Genomic DNA, 25,423 nt, shown 5'->3' with positions numbered 1-25,423 from the left:
TCAGAAGCCTAATGGAATGAGGAAAGAAACAGTTTCCCATCCTGACCGTTCTTATTTTTATCCATCATAGTCTCCTGCCGGATGGTAAAAAGTCAAAGAGGATGCTGGATGGATGGGTGGGATCCTTGATAATACCTGAGGGCCCTGCGTACTCAGCACTCCTGATAAATGTCCCCATTGGATGGTAGGGAGACCACTACGATCCTCTCAGCCATTCTCACAAACCATTGTTACAAAATTGTTACATTGCTACGTATTGGCAGGTCCCTTCACACGGGCTACAGTAGATCAAGGAGGGGCTCACCGCCACCTTCTCAGGGGGAATTTCTGGGATAGGAATTGCATGCTGGTCCTTCCAGCAGACACATTAATAAATTCTAGTTGCAAACACTCACTTACTTTGCTCACATTTCTATCTCATCTTTAATATAACATCATTGAGACACAAGTAGCAAGATCCGCTGCACACATAAACACTAACTATGATCAGCTGTGAAATGAGCTAAGAATCCCCTTTCAGATTTCTCCTGGGTGGCATCTTCAAACATTTGATTTCAACTTCCAACTAAGTGTACATAAACTTTAGCTTGTCAGTACCCAAACGGAGCCAAGTCTATGTTCCTCAAGGTGGAGGCAGACTCAAACTAAAGTGGAACAACCCCATTCAGAATCAGGTTTAAAGTCACCGGCATATGTTGTGAAATTTGTTAACTTAGCGGCAGCAATACAATGCAATACATGATAATATAAAAAGAATAAATAAATGAATAAATTACAGAATGTATATATTTGTATATTGAATAGTTAAATTAAAAATAGTGCACAAACAGAAATAATAAAAGAGAGGTAGTGATCAAGGGTTCAAAGTCCATTTAGGAATCGTATGGCAGAGGGAAAGAAGCTGTTCCTGAATCACTAAGTGTGTGCCTTCAGACTTCTGTACCTCCTTCCTGACAGTAACAAGAGAAGAGGGCATGTCCTGGGTGATGGGGGTACTTAATAATGGACACTGCCTTTCTGTGGCACCACTACTTCAAGATGCCTTAGCTACTATGGAGGCTAGCACCCAAGATGGAGATGACTAATTTTACGATTTTCTGCAGCTTCTTTCAATCCAGTGCAGTAACAACCCCCACCCCCATACCAGATGTTGACGTAGCCAGTCAGAATGCTCTCCACAGTACTTCTATAGAAGTTTTCGTGCGTTTTAGGTGACAAGCCAAATCTCAAACTCCTAATGAAATATGGTCTCGGCCCGAAGCATCAACTGTTTACTCTTTTCCATAGATGCTGCCCGGCCAGCTGAGTTCCTCCAGCGTTTCATGTGTTGTATGGCCACTGTTGCCTTCTTTATAGCTGCATCAATATGATTCACTCAGATAGATAAACTTAAATAAAAACTCATAACGAGACCCGAAACAAATACCCTCATAGTATAAACAGGGCCTTGTCCACTCTCCTCTCCTATCAGATTCTTTCTTCTCCAGGCCTTGACCTTTCCCACCCACCCGGCTTCACCAATCACCATCCAGCTAGCCTCTTTCTCTTCCCCTCCCCCACCTTTTAATTCAAGCATCTCCCCCCTTCCCTGTCAGTCCTGAAATGTCAACTGTTTACTCTTTCCGATAGATGCCGCCTGATGAGTTCCTCTACATTTTGTGTATGTTGCTTTGTCTTTGGACAGCCTAGGATTACTAAGGTCAGCTTTGGCGATTCGACATGTTTGAACAGAACTGTTAAGAGAATCTGACTGGTTTAAAGAGGAGTTAAGGGCTTCTCTTCAACCCCTGCCTCTACACAGCCCAAGAGTGGGGTCTCTGGGACTCACTACCAGAAAGGATGTATGATGCAGAATTCTTCACCGTATTTTAAGCACCTAAGCAACACACACAAAATGCTAGAGAAACTCAGCAGGTCCATGCTTTCTCTCTATAACCTCTGCCACCCTTACTAATCAAGAACCTACCAACTTCAACTTTAAATGTACCCAATGACTTGGCATCCACAGCAATCTGTAGCAATGAATTCCACAGATTCACCACCCTCTGGCTAAAGAAATTCCTCCTCATCTCTGATCTAAAGGACACCTTCGATTTGGAGGCTGTGCCCTCCAGTTCTACACTCCCACACTATAGGAAACACCCTCTCCACATCCACTCTGTCTAGCCTTATAGGCCCACAGCTCAAAGTTCAACAATTTATTCTTCCCCATGTCAAAATATTCATGAACTGATTGGAAGCTCCTAACATTTATCACGGATTATATTTCCTTTATCCCCCTCTGAACTTGCACCAGTGTCATTGTTTATTTTGTTGTTGAGTTATGTATAATTTATGTTGATTTTAGTTCGTGCAATGCCTGTCACTGTCTTTATGTATCGTGTTGCCGTTGCAAAAAGCTAAAGCATTTATAGCCATTAACAATAAACCTGAAGTTGAAAATAAGGTGTCATCTACTTAGAGATGAGAAAGAATATGTTTGGAATTCTCTGCTCTAGGGGACTGTGGAGAGCGTCACTACATGCAGTCAAGGATGAGATCGCCGGACATTTCTGCTATCAAGGAAGTCAAGGGGAACAGCAAAGAGGACACGATCAGATCGCACAACATATTATGAATTGTGGAGCAAGTTTAAAGGGTAGTTTACATTCTTATTCAAGGTAACTCACTAGATGTAGACTGGTGAATCTAGTAGTTACTAAAAAAAAATCTTCCACGTCTACACAAAATGGTAAAGGCAATTTAAAATATTCGATTTTTTAAACCAATCATATTGACTATTAAAAATATTAATGTCTGCAGCATTATTTTCACATTCTATTTTACAAATATTTGGAATTTTTATTTTATCAAACGCACATTCTAATATATCGAGGTAGAAGAAACGTAAGTAATCTATTGTTAGTAATTATTGTACCAAAAATATTAAACTTTAAAAGCTATAAACTATTTCTGGAATTTTCATTTGTAGAAGATAGAATCCCGATAAAGCGTTAGTGACACACATCAAAGTTGCTGGTGAGCGCAGCAGGCCAGGCAGCATCTGTAGGAAGAGGTGCAGTCGACGTTTCAGGCCGAGACCCTTCGTCAGGACTAGCGTTAGTGAACTAGTTTTAAGAATTAAATGCGCACATTGAAAATGTTTAATGCAACAATTATTTGTTTTATGAGTTGAATAAGTAAAATTACCTTTTAAAATAAAAGTGAAGTTCGGAATAAAACAGTGTTTCCGCCCGGGGTCGAACCGGGGACCTTTCGCGTGTGAGGCGAACGTGATAACCACTACACTACGGAAACCCACGGGTTATATGGCCGGAATTAGACCCTATCAAGCCACCTATTCTGTTGTTTGCAATTGGTTTTCCACTTCAAGCGCACAGCTGAAGAGCGTCTGCGAACGACTGATAAACTACTTCAGCAAGCTGACAGAACTTTATCTAGGTGGAGCGAATTTTTCATTTTGGGGCTTTTAGAGCAATTCCACTGACGCTATCGCTTAGTTTAGTGGCTGGATTTAACATTAGCTAACATACTCTATTGGTGCACAAAATTGCATTCAACATAAGAGAACATCCCGCAAATTAATCATATCGGTAAACATGATTATACTCTCCACTACCGCGTCTAGTTCTTCGGGCCACGGGACTCGCCCATCGGGAAGCTCAGTATACCAATGAGCAAAGGACATTTGCGATGGGCAGCTCGGCTGACCAGTGAGGAGAGGGCGTTCCCTGTTGGGCGGGAGTCTGCTCGCGGTTAGGGTTTGAATCGGCGCGTTCGCGAGCCGATGGCTGGGCGGTGGTCTTCCTTTGGCGCTCTCGATTCTCCCGGTCTTCAAATGAGCCCACAACCTTTTTATCACATTGGCGACCTGTGGTCTAGAATTTCATACATGCAATAAAAACAGGAGGGTAACTAGGGTAGGACCACTCAAGGACAAAGGAGAGAACTGACGCTTGGAGCCAGAGTAAGAGGCCAAAATATAAACCCGTGCTTCCAGACCAGATGAGGGGTCTCAGCCTACATAGACAATAGGTGCAGGAGTCGGCCATTCAGCCCTTCGAGCCAGCACCACCATTCACTGTGATCATGGCTGATCATCCACAATCAGTACCTTGTTCCTGCCTTCTTCCCAGATCGCTTCACTCTGCTATCTTTAAGAGCTATATCTAACTCTTTCTTGAAAGAATCCAGAGAACTGGCCTCCACTGCCTTCTGAGGCAGAGCATTCCACAGATCCACAACGCTCTGGGTGAAAAAGTTTTTCCTTCAACTCCGATAGTTAAAACGTTAACTATCCACGTGTGCCTAGCTGACTGAGTTTCGCCAGCAATGTTTTTGTTTTAATTTGCTCGAGATTCCATCATCTGCAGTCTCCACCTGACACTCGTATTCGCCAAGGAAACGAACATGGATGGTGGTGAGATCAGTGAGGGATATTCTGGAGCATTTCGATATGAAGAGGGAGGAGGTATTGACTTCGAAAGATCATGAAAGTGGAGAAGTCTCCAAGTCATTAAGAGAGGAGATTGCTGGGATATTGATGGAGGTAGTAATGATTTTCCTTTGATTCAGATAGGCAAGAGGCATAATTCAACAAGGGCTCTGAGCTTAACATATGTGGTGGGGAAGTTATTGGAGAAGTTTCTTCAAGATAGAATTTACACAACCATAAAAGCATGGATTTGTTACAGATAGTGTGGCTTTGGGTGAAGAGGTTATGTCTTACAACCATGACTTGAGTTGGAAACCTTTTGGAAATACGAGTGGAGAAAAGGCAGTTGCAGGTTAATCCGGGCACGTGTAAGACATTGCACTTGGGAAGGTCAAATGTAAAAGAATCTATATAGTATATGGCAAGGTCCTTAGGAGCATTGATGTACAAAAAGATCTTGGGGTCCAAGTCCATAGTTCCCTGAAACAAGTAGATAGGGTGGTGATGAAAATGTACTACCTACTTTTCTGAGTATAAAAGTCAGGAAGTCATGTTGCAGCTATGTAAAATTTTCGTAACGTTACATTTGGAGTATCGGGTGCAATTCTGGTCACTGCATTTCAAGAAGGGTGTGGAAGCATTAGAGAAGCTGTAAACAAGCTTCACCAGGATGTTGCCTGGGTTGGACAGTATGAGCTATAAGGAGAGGTTGGACAAGATTATGTTGTTTTCTGTGGAGTTTTGAAGCCTGATAAGCAACTTGATATGACTATATAAAATAATGAGAGAGAGAGAAAGAAAGAGATACAGTAAATAAGAACCTAATTATATTTAATTATAATCAAAGCCTTAATATATCTTCCCTTTATTTCCACTGTTTCTGGAAGGATTGCCAGGATCCTGAAGAAATATCGGATTATTACCATTCAAAAACATATAAGGAAGCTCATGTCACAGCTTATGCAGGTCAAAGATGACCTGGAACTTAGGTCAGCTGGCATTTATAGGGTTCCTTGTGAATGCGGAGCAACATGCATCGGCCAGACAGGACACATGGTGGAAATCCACATCAAGGAGCACAGGAGGTGTATCGGTTTAGGTTACCCGGGGAAATCAGCGGTAGCAGAATACTGCATTTGCGACGGCCATAGGATTGACCTTGTCGGCACAAAACTACTGGCCGCGACAATGGCTTTTGGGACCGCCTGATAAAATAAGCCATTGAAATAAAACTAGAGGGAAATAATTTTAACAAGGACGAAGGTCTTGCTCTAAGTAAGAACTGGAATTCGATGATAAACAGGGTGGGAAAGCAGAAACCTGATTGGAGGAACGTACTACGGGCTATAAATACCACTGAACTAGATTTACTGAGAAGATGGCAGAGTGTGTCATCAAAACATTGTTTATAACTGACACCTGTAACCGGCTGGAAGCCCGAGAAGGCTTTATTCATCATATACGCCGGGAAAGCAATAGATACATTTTCAATCAGAGCCTTTTTCCCAGTTTGGAAATATTAAATGTTAAAGAATGTATTTTTAAGTGGCTCTTAATTCTAGACTCTCTCACAAAGAGAAAGCCTTCGTAATCTTTATTGAGATAACCTCTTGTTCTAAATTCTAGAAAATATAGATCTATTCTCAATTTTTCATTGTAAAACAACCTTTTCACTGTAGGAATCAACCCAGCATGCCTTCAAGGTGTGAGCTGTAAGAGAAGTATCACCTTCCTTAAATAAGGGAATAACTGTACTCACAGAACATGTATGGTCTCACCAAAGATCTGTGTTGTTATAAAAAGCAAGGTTACTTGTTATACATCCTCCTATTTAAATTGCAGAAAGTCACAAATCAGTTCACAGAAATTATATCAAATAGGTTTTACTTCTATATTTCCTTACGACAAAGAGTGAGACAATTTTGACCTTTGGAGAATATGCCTGCTAGCAGAGCAGTCCCATTCCCGATTCATTTTCCCTGTAACCTATTCATCCCAAGTTCCCATTGATTACCTTCAATGGGACCTAAACAGTAAAGCAATTTGCAGTAGCCGATTAACCCACCAATTTATACAACTTTTGAGATGAGGAAGGAAACTGGATGCTGAGCCACAAATGTCCTTTGCCAAAATTTGATCTAGGAATGTGTCTGTTTGCATAATATCTTTCTGATAAAGCATTTCAAGGCATTCTGCATGTGTGTTATCAAGATATTTGTTACATGCAAGCAACACACACAAAAAATGCTGGTGAATGCAGCAGGCCGGTCAGTATCTATAGGAAGAGGTACAGTCGACGTTTTGGGCCGAGACCCTTTGTCAGGACGTTCAGCAGCACTTTTTGTGTGTGTGGCTTGAATTTCCAGCATCTGCAGATTTCCTCATGTTTGTGTTTGTTACATGCATACTGTTTGACTTTGCATTTACCAAATTTAAAAAAAACTAATCTCTAGACACTGACAGTGCTTTCTTAATTCCCTTCCATTGGTTTCCTTTATAAAGACTCTAATATTCTGCGATTTCTACCAGGTTTTGTATTCGTGACTACGTCTTAGACATTTCATAGTATTAGAAAGCATAACCAACTCCCTTGCAACTGACCAGAAGTTGGAGCTGTTATTTCTGGAGAAAGTGAATACAGTCAAAAATTTAACCTACTGTTGGAAAACAGTTTTTTATATTTTTTTTCTAAGATTTGTACTTTTTAACAAATTTGTGTATTTTTCACACTCACTGGCAGAAAGCAGCTAAACTAATGGTTTATCACCTTTCTCATTTTTCATTGGATAAGTATTAGCACATCACCCACGTAGTGTAATTGCTTTAATTATGTAGCCTACTAACTGGTTTACCTATAAAAGTGGATAGATTTTGCAGAAGTGCCACGTTTATTCTTTTGTCTTACACCCCGTAGCATTGTTAGCCAGCTCTATATTTAGTTTGCTTATTATTTGTATGTTTGTTTGTATTCTAAAACAAACTGAAATCTTGGAATTAAGACTGCTTGCCATTTTTGACTTTCAGAAGAACCGTAAGGATTAGAAATTAAACAGAGATCCAACACTACCCAAAATATTACATGATGGCTATGTTTGATGAGATAAATTCCAATATGCATAGTCTCAGTATCAAGGGTATTCTAATTAGTAGGAACCAGTTAATATCTGGGTTAGGCACCCAGATATGGGACATTAATGAAGTGTCATTTGTCCTTGGAATGCTTAGGGGTGATAGGCACCATCCTTTGTGTTGTATAACCACAGTCATATAGCATTTGCTTCTTTGTCCATTTGAAGAAGTTTGGCTGCACATCCCATGTGAAGTCCTGATGTGGTTCTGTCTAATTCAATCTTGCTGTTAAGGTGTTGAAACCTAATGATTTCTGTATTGGAATCAATTACAAAGTGTTTGTTTCTAAGTCCAAGAGGCCCTCCTTGTTCTCAGAGTCAGAGTTGGATATGAAAGTCTTGGCTTGCTTGGGAGGTTTTCTTTTCATCTTCAGTGATTGACAGTTTCTTAAGTTATTAAGCATTCCAACGCAGACCTCTAAGCGAAAGTAAGATCCCTGGGATTTGGACAAAACAAAGACAACCACCAACCACAAAACATGTTCACATCTTCTCCCAGACTAGTCTTACAGTAAAGCAAAAGTCTACAAAAATAATCCAGAAAAGCCTACAAAGAAGTAATGGATACAGCCCCGTTGATCACTGTTATGAGACAGTGTTCCAACCACGCCAGCTTTTAGAACTTAAACGCTGTAACTCTCCAGAGTATGGCTAGCTGGCACAGCCCCTTTAAGTATTCAGAACTGTCCTACTAATTGGCAATAATGTTTTGGGCACTAATAATTATGTATTTAAAGAGCACCTGAACTGAGATTTGATGCTCGATTGTAAGCCTATTTTCTCAGTACAGTTTGATACCATGTCTCGATCCTTGCTTTGGGTACTTCAGCATTTGGGTCCAAACTTGTCACAGTAGGATTGAGGCAACATGGATCCAGCAAGGTATCAGAGTTTCTCGGCTGCTGTGGCCAGCCACAGTGAGAGGATTTTCAGACAGAACCTGGAGATACACAACCTCCAGGTCACCATATCCAACTATTGCAAGGAGGATGCCAGAGTCGCTTGGGTGAAGCTGTCAGTCACTCTGTGGAGCCGGTACATCTTCTGACCCCAGAGAGAATTAACGGAGACCTGGTTCTTGCCTCAGCTTCCTCACTCAGTGCTCATTGGTGTTCGAACTCCAGCTGTCCCAGTTCCCTCTGGAGCACAGAAATGTGACCTTCATGATCTCTCTCCTAACTGGGAGAGCCTTCGCCCGGGCTACTGCATCTTGGGAATGAAGGTCGGAGATCTGCACTGACTTGGAGGAATTAATGGCCACCACGAGAAAGGTATTTTAGCATTCTGCCAGTGCAAACAGAGCCTTGGACATTGTGAAGAAGCTGCATCAGGGAAATCGGTCAGTGGCTGACTATCTATTGAGTTCCAAACTTTGGCGCAAGAGAGTGGTTGGAACGGGGAAGCCTTGACCACTCTGTTTTTCCACAAATTAAAGGTTGCCCTCAACTTGGGAGAGCAACAGGGGACTTAGAGGTCCTCATCGACCAGTACATCCCCCTTGACAATTGTTTGGTAGAGCATAAGAGGAATACATTATGAGACCAAAGAGGGCTAACCCGAGCCCAGCCTCAATCTGTTGCGGTTCCACCTCCTGATCTCAGACCATGACCAGCCCATCTCCTGCTTGAGACCCCGTCGAGCCCATGCAGATCGGTTATCCGAGGCTCTCTGCCAATGAGAAGTCCCAGTGTCGGAATCAAAGCTGCTGCTATTACTACAGGGAAGCAGGTCATCTGTCCAAAGGTGCTGAAGAACTGCTAAGACCATCCAGTTTCAAGAGGACTGTGACAGTAGTAGCCACTACTCCCAGTCCCATGGATTCTGGTTTCGTGCTGAAGGCGGAGTTTACCTGGGGTAAAAACTTGAGACAGATGAAGGCTTTTGTGGACTCTGGGGCAGCAGCTAATTTTCTGGACTTGGGAACTGCCTGTCAGCTTGACATACCGCTGAAAGAGTTAAGCCAGTCCATGCCCGCAACTGTCTTGGGCAGCCAACCACTAGGTTTGGGGCAGATCCAGCAATAGACTGTGGCTTTGCAGATGAGAATAGAGGACATGTGGAAGACATTAGTTTCTACATCATTGACTCACCACTCATACCCCTAATTCTCAGGTACACTTGGCTGTTTTAGCATAACCAATCCATGGACCGGAGGGAGAGGAGAATCATTGTTTGGTCCAGTTATTGTAAGAGGGTATGTTTGTGGAATGGTGTTCCGAACCCCAGAGTATCCTGAGACCAACAATCAGCAAGGAGACAGACTTCAGTACGAGGTAACCCAAAGCCCAAGGGATCCAGCCACTAGGTCCTGACTAAAGGGAGGACTCCTAATTGCAGACCCTTGGAGCCTGTTCCTGGGGGTGTAAGGACCATCCTCATTGCCATCAACTGAGGATACGAGGGAGTCTAGTGAATCTAGGGGGGAGACTCAGAGGTCAGTCGAACCATCTCTGCCACATAAGAAGCCTCAGGAATCATCCTTGAAGGAGGGTTCAGAAGAACTTGCGACACTCAAGTTTCTTCTATTAGACTTGGAAGAGGTCTTCAGCAAGAGAAAGACCTCAACTCTTCCACCACACCAACCCTACGACTGTACTATAGATCTTCTGCCTGGTACTTGTCCTCTGCATGGTCAATTATACGTGCCCTAGATCCAGAGAGAAGCACAATGGAAGAACATATAAAGGAAGCTCTTGCTATGGGATTCATTCAGCCCTTCACCTCACCAGCTGGCGCAAATAAAGGTTGGGAGCCTGCGGCTATGTATTGATGATAGAGGATTAAACCGCCTAACAGTCAAGGATCGTTACTCCCTTCTACTCATGAATATTGTCTTTGAGATTCTCAAAGGAGCATGAGTATTCACTAAGTTATATCTATGAAATACATACAATCTGGTGAATTCCAGGCAGGCCAGGTGGCCTTTGTTCTTTAACCACTTTAATTCCATCCTGCCCTATTGACTGGGATTAAAGAACCAGAAACCAGATGCCTTGTCCTGTCAGTTTGACGAATCGGAATGAAAGGAGCACCCTACCACCATTTTGCCCCAAGCCAAGGTGGTAGTGCTGATTCATTGGGAAATTGACGCTCTTGTTCACAAGGCCCAAGCACAAGGAGAGATTTCTAAGAACGGCCTACCAGGTCGGCTGTTCGTCCCAGGTTCTGTCCAGTCCCAGGTACTCCAATGGAGACATTCATCAAGAATGACCGCTCACCCAGGGATTGTCAGTACCCTTGAGTTTGTCAAGGGAAAGTATAGATGGCCTGAAATGATGAAAACAAGATTTAGGATGTACCTAAATGCCTGGCCTCAGAAAACCTGATGAGTGGTGTGACCATTTGATGTGGACAGAGATCACTCACAACACCTTACGGCATTTGGCGCAGAGGATGTCACCGTTTGAGTGCCAGTTTGGTTATTCTCTGTCTCTCTTTCCAGAACAGGAGGCCAAAGTTAGGGTCCCTGCAGCCGAAGATCTCATCCAATGCTGCAAGAAAAAATGGAGTAGGGCAAGAGAGAATTTGGTGGCCTCTGCCTGGAGGGCAGAAACCAAGGTGAACCAAAGGAGAAGACAGGGACCCACTTTTCAGTCTGGGCAACAGGTCTGGCTGTCCATTCACGATTTGCCTCTCCAGGTGAAGTTTAGATAGCTGGTGCCCAAGTTCAATGAACCCTTCAAAGTCCTGAGGAAAGTAAACCCGGTGGCTTACACCTTGCAGCTCCCAAGACCCTAAAGATCAATCCCACCTTCCACATCTCTAAATTAAAACCTGACTGCATCAGCCCCTGTGCCATCCAGGCTTATCAATGGGAAACAGGTCTTCACGGTGAGACTTTTGAACTCACATACTGTTCAGGATGTTTGGCAATACCTTGTGGATGGGAAGGATTTGGACCTGAAAAGAGGTGCTGGGTTCCTGAAAGAGACATCTTGGATCCGGTTCTCATCCATCACCGCCTCTGTAACAACCAGGGTTGTCAAGAGTTGGCTGTTGGGGAGGGGGTGCTGTTACAAGATACTCCCAATTGCACCATCCTCTGGGATTTAAACGCTGTAACCCTCTGGAGTGTGGATAGCTGGCATGGCCCCTTTACAGGTTCCGGATGGTTCCGCTAATTGACAATCATGTTTTGGGGGCGAAGAATTGTGTACTTAAAGACCGCCTGAACTGAGATTTGGTGCTCAATCGTAAGCCTACTAGTGATATCATCTAGCATTTGTTTTGTGCTCAGTTCCCGATCCAGTTTTGATACTGATCCTTGCTTCGAGTACTCCAGCATTTGAGTCCAAACCATCCTCACCAAGGACTGTCATCACAATCACAGGTAAAACCCTCCCCAACATTGAACACATCTACACAGAGCAGTGTCACAGGAGAGCAGCGTCCATCATCAAGGACCCCCACCAGGCCATGCTCTCCACTCACTGCTGCCATCAGAAAGGAGGTACAGGAGCCTCAGGACCTACTCCACCAGGTTTAGGAACAGTTATTACCCCCCTCAACCATCAAGTTCTTGAACTTCACTCGCCTCCACATCAAACTGTTCCCACAACCTATGGACTCGCTTTCAAGGACTCTTCATCTCATGTTCTCAATATTCATTGCTTATTTATTTATTTTATTTCTTTTTTTCTCTTTTTGTATTTGCAGTTTGTTGTCTTTTACACGTTGATCAATTGTCCATCCTGTTAGGTACGGATTTTAATTATTCTATTTTGTTGCTTGAGCTTACTGTGAATGCCTGCAAGAATATGAATCTCAGGGTTGTATATGGTGACATATACGTACTTTGATAATAAATCTACTTTGAACTTTATAATGACACAGAGGGGCTGCACAGTTAACAATGCTGCCTCACGGCTCCAACGACCAAGGTTGAATATCCATCCAATCTCAAGTTCCTTTTTTTAATTGTCTTCCTCTCTTTTTTCACTTCAAAATATTTTCTTAAGGCACCATACAACATAGAACATAGGAAATCGACAGCACATTACAGGCCCTTCGGCTCATAATATTGTCTGTCTGTTGTTCGTCCTTCGTAGTCGAAGATGACCATGGCTTCAAAGTCAAATGGGAGATTGGTAGCTGTGGGTCCGGAGGTGACTGATGAGGCCAATCCGGGCCCTGAAGGCTCGCCCACATGTGGGACACAAGTGGGTGGGTGCTGTCGTGGCAGTGGATGCTGCTCGGGCCTTGCGCACAGCATGTTTTCGTTGCGCCTCAATGATGCACCTGACTTCAGCTGCACGGGGTCCTGTGGTGATCATGCTGCGCCAAGCTGGACGGTTGAGGGCAAGCATCTCCCATGTGTTGATGTCGACACCCGGGCCTTTGAGGGATGCTTTCAGGCAGTCTTTGTAACGTTTCTTCTGCCCCCCGACTGAGCGCTTGCCCTGACACAGTTCTCCGTACAGCAGCTGCTTAGGCAATCGGCTGTCTGGCATTCTGACCACATGTCCAGCCCACCTGGCTTGGGCTTTCAGCAGGAGGGTGTAGACGCTGCAGAGCCCAGCTCGTTCCAGGATTTCCGTGTCGGGGACTTTGTCCTGCCACCTGATGTGGAGGAGTCTGCGGAGACAGCTCAGGTGAAAATGGTTGAGCTGTTTGGCGTGTCTACTATAGACAGTCCAGGTCTCGCTGGCGTAAAGGAGGGTGGTAAGAACCCGCTGCCTTTCCTTTCTTCATCTTATTTATTGCATTATGAACTTCAGATTTTAAAATACTTGGACCTTCAATGTTTTTCTTAGTTTCTGGTTTTTTGCCTCGATCATCTTCAAACAATTCCTGAATATACTCAGTCCATCTGTTCATAATCTCATCTTTTTTCCATGATAATGGTACTATCCTTTGCTTTTAAACATCCACCTGAAGAACAGAGGAGCTTTTTACCAGTGATATTCTTGATTTGTTGATGTAACCTTTTTGGATCAGGTACAAGAACCTTGCAGCGGGTTCTGATGAATTAGTAATAGAACAAATTATCGCCCTTGAAGATTATGGAATTTAAAAACTTACTGATTTAATCAATGACATTTATGAGACTGGAATAATACCAGACGAGATGAAAAAATCAGTATTTATCACTCTTCCTAAGAAACCTGGAGCAATAGAATGTGAATTACATAGGACCATAAGTTTAATGAGTCATGTCACCAAGATACTTCTAAGAATTGGATTTGCTGTGTTGTCTGGAAGACATTTCACTACTCATCCCAGAGGATTCTTCAGTTCTGATCCATGGTGGGTAGTTTTCCAGTTTATAAACTCTGCGAGTTGTTTAAAAGTTTAAATCATATGGGGGTCATTAAGAGCTGCAGTGGTAATGAGAGGGTCATTAGTCTCATCTTTGCATGAATGGAGGTGTGAACTGTTGTGGAGATGCTGGGGTAGAGATGTTGGAACTGCATTGTAAGAAGCTGATAAGTGCTGTCGTACCCTACCCCTCTGTTCAGGGATGGATTTTCCAGTTTGACAAAGATGCCTTCTTTAACCCCTCTTTCAAACCACCTGTCCAAAACGTGCACATTGTATCATCGCTTAACGACTCTCATGTGATTGCTATACCTTTAAACATCTCACAGAGTTTATAAACTGGAAAACTACCCACTATGGATCAGAACTGAAGAAGCCTCTCTGATGAGTGGTGAAATGTCCTCTAGACAACACAGCAAGTCCAATTGCCTTAATTTACTACTGCTTGATATACAATGACCTGGATGACTGAGAACCTTCATAGAGAGCTATGAATATCCTTTAACCTCAGTTTCAATAAAGTGTTTGTAATGTTGACAATACCAGCATGATTGCCTTCAGAGTTATCATTGTTATGGATTAGTTTGGTAAGAGTACACATACCTGACGAAGTAGTCGTACTGCCCAGACTAGCTACAGCTGCCAGAGATGGGTAGACTGCCAAAAAAGAGAGGTGAGATTTCATTTAGAACTTTTTTTTACTTTTTTAAGTTCAGGAGAGTTCTTGTTTGAAATCACTCTTGCCATTTTCAACTTGTGATATCTAAACAAGGGCCAAGATGTAGAAATTTACCTTTCAGATGACTTGACATGACAAGGCCATTTGGCCCATCAAATCCATACCAAGAGTACATGTAACGTTTATGGGATCATAGAATAATTATGACAGACCAGAGGCCATTTGGCCCATAATGTCCATGCTAAGTTCTTACAGAGCATCCTGTAAGTTCAGTTCCCTTACTCTACCTCCAGTCCTGCAAGTTACTTTCCTTCAGCAGTTATTGACTATGTTTCTACTATACTTAAAGGCAATATTGAAATTTGAAATTTGAGAGGGAAAAAATAAAATCCAATGTGTCAGTATTTCAGTGGAATAAAGGAAATTACAATAGCATGAGAGGGGAACTGGCTGAAGTTGACTGGAAAGGGACCTTTGCAGGAAGGACAGCAGAGCAGCAATGCCTGGAGTTTCTGCAAAAAATGAGGGAAGTGCAAGACAGATATTTTCCAAATAAGAAGAAATTTTCAGAGGGAAGAAGGACACTACCATGGCTGACAAGTGATGTCAGAGCCAAAGTAAAAACAAAAGAGAGGGCATACAAGGAAGCCAGAGCTAGTGGAAGATAGAGGATTGGGAAGCTTTTAAAAACTTGCAGAAGGAAAATAAGAAGGTCATTAGGAAGGAAAAGATGAATTATGAAAGGAAGCTGACGACTAATATCAAAGAAGATACTAAAAGTTTTTTTAAGTATATAAAGGGTAGAGGGTAGAAAGTCGAGGGTAGATATAGGGCCAATAGAAAATGATGCTGGAGATATTGTAATGAGAGATGCAGAGATGGCAGAGGAACTGAATGCATATTTTGCATCAGTCTTCACGGTGGAAGATGTCTGCAGTATCAGTTGCCAGGGCAGTGAAGTTTGTGCAGTGAACATTACGACTGAGAAGGTGCTCAGGAAACTTCATGGTCGGAGGCTAGATAAATCTCCTGGACCTGATTGAATGCACCCTTGGGTTCTGAAGGAAGTAGCTGGAGAGATTACGGAGGCATTAACGATGATCTTTCAAGAATCGATAGATTTTGGCATTGTACCAGATGACTGGAAAATTGCAAATGTTACTCTGCTATTTAAGGAGGGTAGGAGGCAGCAGAAAAGAAACTATAGACCTGTTAGCCTGACATCAGCAGTTGGGAAGTTGTTGGAATCGATTGTTAGGGATGAAATTATGGAGTACCTGGAGGCACATGACATGATAGGCCAAAGCCAGCATGGTTTCCTGAAAGGAAAATCCTGCCTGACAAACCTACTGCAATTCTTTGAGAAAATTTCAAGCAGGGTAGACAAAGGAGATGTAGTAGATACGGTGTACTTGGATTTTCAGAAGGCCTTTGACAAGGTGCCACACATGAGGCTGCTTAGCAAGATAAGTGCCCGTGGAATTACAGGGAAGTTACTAGCATCAGTGGAGCATTGGCTGGTCAGCAGAAAACAGAGAGTAGGAGTAAAGGGATCCTATTCCGGCTGGCTGCCAGTTACCAGTGGAGTTCCACAGGGGACGATGTTGGGACTGCTGCTTTTTACAATGTGTGTCAATGACTTGGACTATGTTATTAATAGATTTGTGGCTAAATTTGCCAAAGATACAAAGATAGGTGGAGGAGTGGGTAGTGTTGAGGAAACAGAGAGACTTAGATAGTTTAGGGGAATTAGCAAAGAAGTGGCAAATGAAATACAATGTTGGAAAGTGTATGGTCATGCACTTTGGTGGAAGAAATAAACGGGCAGACTATTATTTAGATGGGGAGAGATTTCAAAATGCAGAGATGCAAAGGGACTTGGGGGTCCTTGTGCAAGATACACTAAAGGGTATCCTCCAAGTTGAGTTGGTTGTAAAGAAGGCAAATGCAATGTTGGCATTCATTTCTAGTGGTATAGAATATAAAAGCAGGGATGTGCTGTTGAGACTCTATAAGGCACTCATGAGACCACACTTGGAGTATTGTGTGCAGTTTTGGTCTCCTTATTTTAGAAAGGATATACTGACATTGGAGAGGGTTCAGAGAAGACTCACAAGAATGATTCCAGGAATGAAAAGGTTACCGTAAGAGGAACGTCTGGCAGCTCTTGGGCTGTATTCCCTGGAGTTCAGAAGAATGAGGGGGGATCTCATAGAAACATTCTGAATGTTAAAAGGCCTGAACAGATTAGATGTGGCAAAGTTATTTTCAACAACAAGTTGAGCAAGGAATACTTGTGGAAGTTTAACTTTGTCACAAACTCTGACCCTGTGGAAAGGTCATGCTGCTGTCGTAGAAAGTTGAGGTTAGCAATAAGCCCCTCGGACCCTGGATCCATTACAATCCTAGTTTCTCCAGCCTGACATTATAGCCATAATCCGGAATACTTGTAGATTATTTCAGATTGCTGAGAAGCAAAATATTGCCATTGTTCACTTAACAGGAGACTTAATTCATGTGATTTTCTGAGATTCTTCTGCTAAATGAAAAGCCACTCCCTGCAGATACCAGATTCAATCCCAACTTTTTGAAAAGTACTGTATAACACAATTGAGAATTTTGTCTGGGCCGGCTGGTGGCACAATGACATTGGCGCCGGACCTGGGAGTGGAGGTTCCCGGGTTCGAAACCAGTCAGGTCCGCTCCCGAGTACGCTTTCCATCCGTGCCGGGTTGAGTGTTGAGATCGCAACTCAACCTCGTAAAATAAAGGGAAAAATACTACGAAAATGTCTGTGTGAGGAGTGACGCGCCACACAATCTCTCCCTCACTCTGCGCCTTGTAAAAGCCATGAAAAAGACATAATCATGGACACATGCGCGCAGACGCAGACGCACAGACTCTCACGCAGGCAGGCACACATCAAAAAAAAAGAGAATTTTGTAGAGCCAGAAATCTATCTTGGATTACATCCATCAAGAAGGATAAAGACCATAAGATGTAGGAACAGAATTAGGCCATTCAGCCCATTGAGACTGGTCTGTCATTCCACTATGGCTGATCCCAGATCCCACTCAACCCCATACTTCTGCCTTCTTGCCATATCCTTTGATGCCCTAACCGATGAGGAAACTATCAATTTCTGCCTTAAATATACCCACAGACTTGGCCTCCACCATGGTCTGTGGCAGAGAGTTCCACAGATTCACCACTCTCTAGCTAAAAACATTGCTCCTCTTTACTCCAATCTAAAAGGTTGCCCCTCGATTTTGAGGCTAGATACCCAAGCATATGAAACGTCCTCTCCACATCTAGTCCTTTCAACCTTCTGTATATTTCAATGCAATCCCCCCAACATTCTTCTAAATTCCAGTGAGTACAGGCCTAAAGCCACTGAACATTCCTCATATGTTAGTGCCTTCATTCCCAGAATCATCCCCGTGAACCTCCTCCAGACTCTCTCCAGTGACTAACAAGTTCTTTTTGAGATATCGGGCCCAAAAATGTTGACAGTACTCCAGGTGCAGCCTGACTAGTGCATTATCTCCTTGCTTTTATATTCTATTCCCCCTGAAATCAATGCCAAAATTGCATTTGCCCTCTTTACCACAGACTCAACCTGTAAATTAACCCTCTGGGTGTTTTGCACGAGGACTCCTAAATCCCTCTGTACCTCTGATGTTTGAACCTTCTCCCCATTTAGATAATAGCCCACGCTATTTTTCCTTTTACTAAAATGCTTTATCATACATTTCCCAACACTGTATTCCATCTGCCACTATTTTGCCCATTATTCCAATTTGTCTAAGTCCTGCTACAATCATATTGCTTCCTCAGCACTACCTACCCTTCCACCTATCTTCGTGTCATCTGCAAACTTTGCCACAAAGTCATCAATTCCATTATCCAAACCACTGGCAAACAATGTAAAAGTAGCAGTCCCAATACTGACCCCTGAGGAACACCACTAGTCACCAGTAGCCAACCAGAAAAGGTCCATTTATTCCCACTCACTATTCTGCCTGTCAGCCATTCCACTATCCATGCCAGTATCTTTCTTGTAACACAATAGGATTTTATCTTGTTATGCAGCCTCATGCGTGGCACCTTATCAAACGCTTTCTGAAAATATAAGTAGATAATATCTACTGCCCCTCCTTTGTCCACCCTGCTTGTTACCTCCTCGAAGAACAGATTCATCAGGCAAGATTTCCCTTTACAGAAACCATGCTGGATTTGACTTACTTTATCATTAGTCTCCAAGTACCCCAAAACCTCATCCTTAATAATAGACTCCAACACTTTCCCAACCACTGAGTTTAGGCTAATTGGCCTATCATTTCCTTTCTTTTGCCTTCCTCCCTTATTAAAGAGTGGAGACACATTTACAATCTTCCAGTCCTCCAGGACCATGCCAGAATCAAATGGTTCTTGAAATATCATGACCAATGCATCTATTATCTCTTCCACAACCTCTCTCAGGACTCTGGGATGTTGTCCATCTGGCCCAGGTGACTTGTCCACCTTAAGTCCTTTGAGTTTGCCTAGAACTTTTTCCTTTGTAATAGCAATGGAACTCATTCGTGCTCCCTCACACTCATGGACCTCTGGCACACTGCTAGTGTCTTCCACAATGAAGACAGATGCAAAGTACCCATTAAGTTCACCTGCCAATTCCTTGTACCACTACTACCTCACAGAATCATTTTCCAGTGGTCCAATATCAACTCTCACCTCCCTTTTACTCTTTATATAACTGAAAATAGTTTTTGTATCCTGCTCTATATTACTGGCTAGTTTGCCATCATATTTCATATTTTCCCTTCTTATAGCTTTTTTAGTTGTCTTTTGTTGGGGTTTAAAAGCTTCCCAATCATCAAACTTCCCATTCACTTTTGCTTCCTTATTTGCTCTTACCTTGGCTTTTAGGCAGTCCTCATCTTCCCTTGTCAGCCACAGTTGCCTACCCCTGCAATTGAGAAATTCTTCTTCTGTAGGACATATCTGTCCTACACCTTGTGAACTATTCCCAGAAACTTCAGCTATCTCTGCTCTACTGTCATCCCCACCAGTATCCTCCTCCAATCCACCTGGGCAAGTTTCTCTGTCATGCCTCTGTAATTCCCTTTATTCCATTGCAGTACTGATACTGACTTAGGCTTCTCCCTCTCAAATTGCACTATGAATTCAATCATATTATGATCACTGCCTCCTAGGGGTTCCTTTAAATTAAGCTCCCTAATAAGATCTGGGTTACTTCACAACACCCAATCTAAGATAGCCTTTCCCCAAGGAGGCTCAAGCACAAGCTGCTCTAAAATGTCATCTCGTAGGCTTTCAACAAATTCTCTCTCTTGCGGTCTGACACCAACCTGATTTTCCCAATCCCCTTGCATATTGAAGATCCCCATTACATTGTGACATTACCCTTATTACATGCCTTTTCCAGTTCCCTTTGCAATCTCAACCCCACATCTTGACTACTATTTAGAGGCCTATATATGATTCCCATAATGGTTTTTTGACTCTTGCAGTTTCTTAACTCCACCCACAAAGATTCAACATTCTCTGACCCTATGTCACCTCCTTCTAAAGATGTAATTCCATCTCTTACCAATAGAGTCATACCACTGCCTATGCCTTCCTTCCTGTCCTTTCAATACAAAGAATATCCTTTGGTGTTAAGCTCCTGGCTATGACCTTCTTTCAGCCACGACTCAGTGATGCCCACAGCGTCATACCGACCAATCTCTAGCTGCGCCTTGAATTCTCCCACTTCAACAAAATAGGTCTTCGGTCAATATTTTGCTTGAAATATGGCACAATCAACAGCATTGCACTTCTTTATGTACTCAAGACATTGGAGTGAGTGACCACCCCCTGCTCCTACATCACGCCACCTTCTTATTCTGTGTTCTTTCCCCTTCCTTTCTATTCATTACAAGGATTACCAGGAAGCATTTGCAAAGATGTTGCTGGATATGGTGGACCTGAGTTATAAGAAAAGATTGAATAGGTTTGGACTTTATTATTTGAAACATAGAAGATTAAGAGGTGATTTGATAGAGATATACAAAATTATGAAAGGTATAGATAGGGTAAATGTAAGCAGGCTTTTTCCACTGAGGTTGGATAGGTCTACAACCAGAGGTCATGGGTTAAAAGTAAAATATGAAAAGTTTAAGAAAAACATGAGGGGAAACTTCTTCACTCAGAGAGTGGTGAGAGTGTGGAATGAACTGCCAGCACAACTGGTGTATTCAAGCTTTATTTCAATGTTTAAGAGAAGTTTGGATAGGTAAATGGATAGTAGGGGTATGGAGGGCAATGTCCTGGTGCAGGTCAATGGGAGTAGGCAGTTTAAATGGTTCTGCACAGACTGGATTGGCCAAAGGGCCTGTTTCTGTGCTGTACTTTTCTGTGACTATAGTCCTGATGAAGGATGTCAGCTCAATACTGGAGTGCTCTGCCACAGACTGCGGTGGAGGCCAAGTCTGTGCATATCTTTAAGGCAGAAGTTGATCGTTTCCTGATCAGTCAGGGCATCAAAGGAAATGGTGAGAAGGCAAATGTGTAGGGTTGAGTGGGTTCTGGGATCGGCCATGATGGAATGGTGGAGCAGACTCGATGGGCTGAATGGCCTACTTCTGCTCCTATGTCTTATGGTCTTTTGATCTTACGGAAACATCAGGTGTTTGTTCCTCTCCATTGATGCTGTCTGATCTGTTGAGTTCCTCCAGCAAATTGTATGTGTTACTCTGGATTTCCAGCATCTGCAGAATCTCTAGCATTTAACTCAGAACCATCTCATTCAGATGAAATGCTTCCCACTGAGCCATGGTGAAGAAACGATATTTTGTGAATCTATGGACTCCTTCAGGAGACAAGGATAGAAAACAAGAAGTGGAATTTGTTTGGAAAGTAAATAAATCTGCTTTCCAAGCTGCTTAACTCCCTTTGGGATATGTTCAATGGTGGACATTAAGTGAAGGGAGACATCTAATTTAGCTCTGATAGCTCCACAGTCAATTATCAATTGGCACTCAGTGAATCAGGCCACACATGAAGAGAACACCTCCGGTGGTATATGGAACAGCAGCCAGGAACTGTGAGACAGATCCTAACAGCATCCATTGTCTTCATGTGGTTAACTTGATGGTGAAATAGGTAAAAGTAACAAAGATTTCCTGTGGGATTTTAAGACAGCTAGTTTTTATCCAATTAAAACATACCTGCATAAAATATTCCAGTTATACCTGAAAGCTTATTTGCGATATGTTCTTGCCTGTGAGCTGCTTATGGAACCAACTCTAACAGTACAGAAAACATCTTAATTTATCCCAAATCATAGGGATGCACTGCTTTTACTTTAAGACACCCCTGTCACTTTCAAAGACTCCGATCCCCATCTTTTTCACACTGATTTTTTTCCTTTCCTGTCCTGAAGACTTTACTTCATTTTGTATCAGGAACTAATCCCTATCTTCAAGTAACTGGTGATTCTTCGTATGTGAGAATGCACAGAGTGTCTGCAGGAACACTCACTGTAGTCAATCCCAATCCAAAACTAACCTGTTTTCCAGTAAGGGTCACCAGATAGTAATCAGGAACAGGAAATCTGCGTTCCAAACCGGATATACAGATGCAATTCCATCAGTCACTTCATCGTAGATGAGCATCATTCATGGAACCCTCTAGGCATGGCTCATCACTAGGTAAGCTCAATGAACCATTAGAACAGTCATCTATAATGAAGACTAATCCTTTGTTTAAGATTTATTTTTGCTAAGTGGTTGCAGTGGAAATCCCTCGAGGTAAAGCCTTGTTGAACAGCAAGTTGATCAGACAGTACCTTGGCCAGACAGACAATCCTTGTAGTTGTTGGTTACTATCCAAACCATTTGGACTGCATGCTTCCTTAGAAGTAAATGAGTGCTGATGGAATATGGTAGGGTTCTGTTGATACAGAGTTTTGAAAGAGCATATTTTGCTTATTGATTGTTCTCTGTCTATGGTTTTTCCTTTGACTTCTACTTAAAATCCCCTAGTACCTGAGTTGATTAAATGGGATGCTGAACAATAAAGACCAGGTTTGTTTCCCAATCATTGAAGAATTAGTAAATCTAAGCCAAGGCCTTTCTACTTGACTTTGAATTATGTAGGAGGCAATCAAGAAGGTTCCCACTCTTAAGGCTGTCTAGTTAACTGCTGAATAATGTGTGCATTTCTGAAGTTTGTCTGTCATTCAATGCCATTCGAGAAATTCCTTCTGGTTAGGTATTGTGGAACCTAAAGCGAATGTCTTTGGTTCCCGTAACACATTCTGTTCTCTGGCCTCTGACAGTATCCTTTTGCTTAATATTGAACCTGATTGTTTATAATCTTGTCACATCCAATCCCAACATGACCTTTATTGGTGACCTTCACATGATAATCTTCTCCGTGGATTGTCACCTTGTCGTGGTGGAGAAGCTTGTGTGGTCCTGTGATCCCGAGGGTGATGCCGTCTGGAGCTATGCTCCTGGTAGGGTCACCCATGGCGCTAAGGTCGAGGGTGAGGTCCCTGACAAAGAACAATCCAACCAAGACCTCAATGGTGGAACAGGCGGAGGAAGTTACTTCGAACTCAACGGCTGTGAAGGCGGATGAAGGCTGCAACAAATCCATCAGCTCCAATCGTCGTGGTTTCCATGCCATTGGAATCAATTGGTTGATTTGTGAAGTATCGTGTGCTTCTTGGAGTGCAACATCAAGTACACGTTAAACAACTACTCGCACAGGCGTCTTCATTCTGTGGGCCACTTCTTCAGAACGAAGACCATCATCCTCGACCTTGAGGGATAGCCACGATGATGACGACAACATGACAATAGGTGACCAAAGCCATCTATTGTCATCTCCATAACATCAGCTGTACATTCCTGCCTTAGCTTATCTGCTGTTGAAATCTAGAGTTGATTTTTATTACGCTATCTCTGCTGCCTCATCTAAGTGCCACCTCATCCCAAACTTCTGCAAGCCATTTTAATTTATCCTTTCTATTCCCTCATTAATCTATCTGACCTCAGCCTCCTTAACTGTGAGGCCAAACACAAACTAGAAGAATGACCACTCATGTACAACCTGGGTATTCTACAACCCAATGGCATGGACACAGAGTTCTCCAATTTCAGGTTGCCCAGTTCCCCTCCATCCCTTTTCTCTCTTCTGTTCTACCCAGGATTTTTGTCACATCCCATTCTTTCCAACGATCCTCATACCCCAGTCCCCTATCTCCCAGTTTCTTTGCCCTCCCTCACCTTCATCTACCAATCATCCATACACTCTTCCCACAAGGTCCCCTATCCCCTTCCCCAATTGTTCTCGTCTCCCCATCATCCCTTCCTTATTTAGTTCCTTTTCCTTTCTTATCAGATTCCATAATCTGCTGCTCTTTACCATCTCCATTTATCACCTCCCAGCCCCTTTTGTTATTTCCATCCTTTGCTTCCCCATTTGACTCCATCTGCCAATCAACCCTTCCTCATCTTGTTCCACCAATCACATGTCAGCTCTTGCTCCATGTGTACCCCTCACCTCTTTATATTGGGTATCTCCCTTCTACTCTTTCAGTCCAGGTGTAGAGTTTTGAATTGAAACATTGACATCCATTTCCTTCCTCGGATGCAGGCTGAACCACTGAGTTATTTTTATTATATTTTATTATTTAGAGATACAGCACGCTAACAAGCTCTACCGTCCAACAAGCCCATTCCACCCAATTATACCCATGTGACCAATACTAACTCATACGACTTTGGAATGTGGGTGGAAACCAGAGCACCCAGAGGAAACCCACATGGTCATGGGAAGAATGTACAAATTCCTTACGGACAATGGCCGGAACTGAACCCAGGTCACTGGTACTGTAATAGTGTTATGCTAACCACTACACTACTGTGCCGTTCCAACAGTTCAGTTTTTTGCTCCCAATTGCAACATCTACAGTCTCTTGTGTCTCTGTAATTAATTAGTTGCCACTTTGGAAAATGTGGACTTCACCTTACCGCATTTCTTATGCCTGCATAATCATCAATACAAAGGTAGAGAAAAGTGGAAGATGTTTTTATAGTCTGTTTGAAAATTGAGTAAGTCGAATGGATGGATTTTTACAAACTTGTTTTGCAACTTGACTTGCTGGCACACCCAGGCCAGGCACCATTTGTGGTCACCTCGTAAGAATTAAGTCAGAAGGCTGTAGATTCAAATTCCCACTTCAAAGATGAGCACAAAACTCCGGGTGATGGTTTACAAAGGTGTGGAGGGTGTTGCCAGAGGTGTTACGAAAATGTAAAAGATCCAAATTATTATTTTGAAGAGTACTAGAACTATCACTGGTGTATTGCCAATAATTATCCCCCCAAACAAAATCACTAATACAGATTCAGAATCAGATTTAATATTACTGGCATATGTTGTGAAATGTGATGTTTTCTAGCATCAAATCATTGCAATACATAATAATGAATATACTATAAATTACAATAAGAAATATATTTTTAAAAATTAAATTAACTAGGTAGTGCAAAAAGTGAGCAAAAAAATTGAGGTAGTGTACCTGGATTTCATGTCCATTCAGAAGTCTGAGAGCAGAGGGGAAGGAGCTGTTCTTAAAACATTGAATGTGTGTCTTAAGGCTCCTGTTCCTCTTCATTGATGGTAGCCGTGAGAAGCGGCAGGTCCTGATTGAGGTGGAGACTGGGGTCCTTAGTGATGGCATCTCCTTTTGAAGATGTCCTCAGTGCTGGGAGGCTAGTGGCCGTGATGGAGCAGGATGAGTTTGCAACTTACTGCAGCTTTTTCTGATCCTGTGCAGTGGCCCCTCCATACCAGATGGTGATGCAACCCAGTTAGAATGCTCTGCACAGTGCATCTATGGAAATT

At 42.7% G+C, this 25,423-nt stretch overlaps 1 protein-coding gene and 1 non-coding gene across 2 annotated transcripts in view; both read right to left on the bottom strand.

Annotated features, from left to right (window-relative positions):
• synm (synemin, intermediate filament protein) overlaps positions 1 to 3,298 on the bottom strand; it is a 42,304-nt gene extending 39,006 nt beyond the window's left edge. The window contains exon 1 of the mRNA XM_072282805.1: positions 3,190 to 3,298. The gene's annotated coding sequence lies outside the window, so the exon portion shown is untranslated. The remainder of the gene's footprint in view (positions 1 to 3,189) is intronic.
• trnav-cac (transfer RNA valine (anticodon CAC)) lies at positions 3,225 to 3,297 on the bottom strand. Its single transcript has one exon. It is a non-coding gene; the product is annotated as a tRNA-Val (tRNA).
• Positions 3,299 to 25,423: the final 22,125 nt, after the last annotated feature.

The sequence above is a fragment of the Mobula birostris genome, chromosome 18 (genome assembly GCF_030028105.1).
Source record: "Mobula birostris isolate sMobBir1 chromosome 18, sMobBir1.hap1, whole genome shotgun sequence".
Classification (NCBI taxonomy): Eukaryota; Metazoa; Chordata; class Chondrichthyes; order Myliobatiformes; family Myliobatidae; genus Mobula; species Mobula birostris.
Note: the sequence above shows the minus strand (reverse complement) of the source record. Positions and strands in the feature narration are given on the sequence as shown.